Source organism: Meriones unguiculatus, chromosome 21, assembly GCF_030254825.1.
Source record: "Meriones unguiculatus strain TT.TT164.6M chromosome 21, Bangor_MerUng_6.1, whole genome shotgun sequence".
Lineage (NCBI taxonomy): Eukaryota > Metazoa > Chordata > Mammalia > Rodentia > Muridae > Meriones > Meriones unguiculatus.
In genome coordinates this window covers 49,241,889-49,244,381 of record NC_083368.1, presented here as the reverse complement: position 1 = coordinate 49,244,381, position 2,493 = coordinate 49,241,889, and the positions used below count along the sequence as shown (strand labels likewise).

The 2,493-nt window shown below is 39.8% G+C and overlaps 1 non-coding gene across 1 annotated transcript; it reads left to right on the top strand.

Moving 5' to 3' along the window:
* The first annotated feature begins 426 nt into the window (after window positions 1-426).
* Window positions 427-533, top strand: LOC132649784 (U6 spliceosomal RNA). The gene has a single exon (XR_009588301.1). It is a non-coding gene; the product is annotated as a U6 spliceosomal RNA (small nuclear RNA).
* Window positions 534-2,493: the final 1,960 nt, after the last annotated feature.

The window sequence follows — 2,493 nt, the reverse complement described above, 5'->3', positions numbered from 1 at the left end:
ATTTTCTACATGTAGACATCCAGTTAGACCAGCACCATGTGTTGAAAATGCTCTTTTTTAAATTGTATGATTTTGGCTTCTTTGTAAAAACTCAAGTATTCATAGATGTGTAGGTTTATTTCTGGGTCTTTGATTTGGTTCCATTGATCCTCCGGACTGTTTCTATGCAGTATCATGCAGTTTTTATTACTGTTGTTTTATAGTAAAGCTTGAGCTCTGGAACGGAGATACCTGTAGAAGATCTGGAGGAAGGTGACCTGTATTTATCCAGAATATATTGTAAAATGCAAAATGTTGCCTAATGGTGTGGTTTCATTATACTAATTTACATACAGAAGTTATTTTAAAATACATTTAGTATTAGTATTTTTCAACATTGTTCTACTGGAACAAGTAAATGTCTAGTCTTGATAAAAATATTTTGGCGTGCTCGCTTCGGCAGCACATATACTAAAATTGGAACGATACAGAGAAGATTAGCATGGCCCCTGCGCAAGGATGACACGCAAATTCGTGAAGCGTTCCATATTTTTAGGAACACATCAAAGAAGCAGGACCAAACCAGAGAGCAGAGAGCCCCGGATACCAAGATCTCTGCCAAGAGACCTGCCTGTAAGTGAGTGCACCCTTGAGAATCTGCAGTTCCCCAGATCCTGGGTCCTTCTAAATCAGAAGCCAGGCATCGAACCACCCTCCCACCCACATACCCACTTTGGGAAACAGAGGGGCACTAGGGACATTGAAGTTCCTGCCCTGTGGGCCTGATTGAGGAGTTAAGACAGTTAATGACAGAAATTGCGCTGCGATCATCATTAGCGCCTGCGACATATACAGTGCAGAGCCCCTCCCACACACTCAAGAGTTCAACATTAGCCATCACTCTGTCCCTCGAGAAACTCATCCACACACACTTACACACACAGACACACACACACACGCATGCGCACACACGCTTGCATTTGCCCCCTTTGCGCCTGCGTACTTTCCTCCCACAGGTACAGCTAGTACTCAGCACATGCTGAGAGTGCTCAGCTTCCTGAAGAACTCTCCAGACACCAGAGAGAGACAGCACCAGTCTGATCTGCAGAATCCAAAAACAAACAGGGAAGGTTTCAGATAAGCCAATGGCCAGAGGTAGGCGAAAGAACACTTCCAACATAAATCAGGACATCATGACTTCACCAGCAAACCCCAAAATCGATGGATACACCAATTCAGCAGAAGCACAGGAAAATGATTTTAAAGCCATGCTTGCCCAATTATTTGAGGCTCATAAGGAGGAAATGAACAAGTCTTTCAAAGAGATGGCCAGTCAATTGGAGGCAAAGAAAGAAGAAATAGACAATATCCTTAAAGAAACACAGGCAAACATAGCCAAACAAATAGATACACAAGTAGAGGAAAAATTAGTGGCATATAAGAAGGAAATGAAAAAAAGAAATAGAGGCCATCGTAGAGAGACAGGAATCCAAACTCAAACACATGGAAGAAATGGTGCAAGGCATGAAAACACAATTAGAATCAATAAAGAAAACACAAAATGAGAAAACCCTTGAGCTGGAGAACTTGGAGAAAAGATCAGGAACCACAAAAGTAAGCATCACCAACAGAATACAAGAGATGGAAGAGAGAATCTCTGGAGCTGAATACACACTTGCAGAAATGGATACTTCTCTCAAAGAAAAAGTAAAATCAGAAAAGTTCCAATCACAAAATATCCAAGAAATCAAGGATGCTATGAAAAGACAAAATTTAAGAATAATAGGAATTCACGAAAAAGAAGACTCCAGACTCCAAGGTCCAGAAAATATTTTCAAGAAAATCATAGAAGAAAATTTTCCCAACTTAAAGAAAGAGATGTCCATAAATATACAAGAGGCCTACAGAACTCCAGATAGACTAGACCAGAAAAGAAACACATCACGTCACATCATAGTCAAAACACTAAATCTACAGAACAAAGAAAAGATATTAAAAGCAGCAAGGGAAAAAGGCCAATTAACATATGAATGTAGACCTATCAGAATCACACTGGACTTCTCATCAGAAACTATGAAAGCCAGAAGGGCCTGGGCAAGTATCATGGAGACTCTAAGAGATCACAAATGTCAACCCAGACTACTATACCCTGCAAAGCTTTCAATCAACATAGATGGAGAAAACAAAATATTCCATGACAAAACTAAACTTACACAATATCTACACAGCAAACCATTCCTACAGAAGATACTAGAAGGAAAACTCCAATCCAATGAAAACAAATTCACCCAAGAAAACAGGGCATACAGATAATGTCCCAACAAAAATGAAAAGAAAACAAGCAATGAAACAGGGTTAGATCATCGACTCCATTACAAAAGGAACTAAGATGCATTGGTCACTATTATCTATCAATATCAATGGACTCAACTCACCAATAAAAAGACACAGGCTAACAGAATGGTTAAGGAAACAGGATCCAACATTCTGCTGCATCCAAGAAACACACCTATG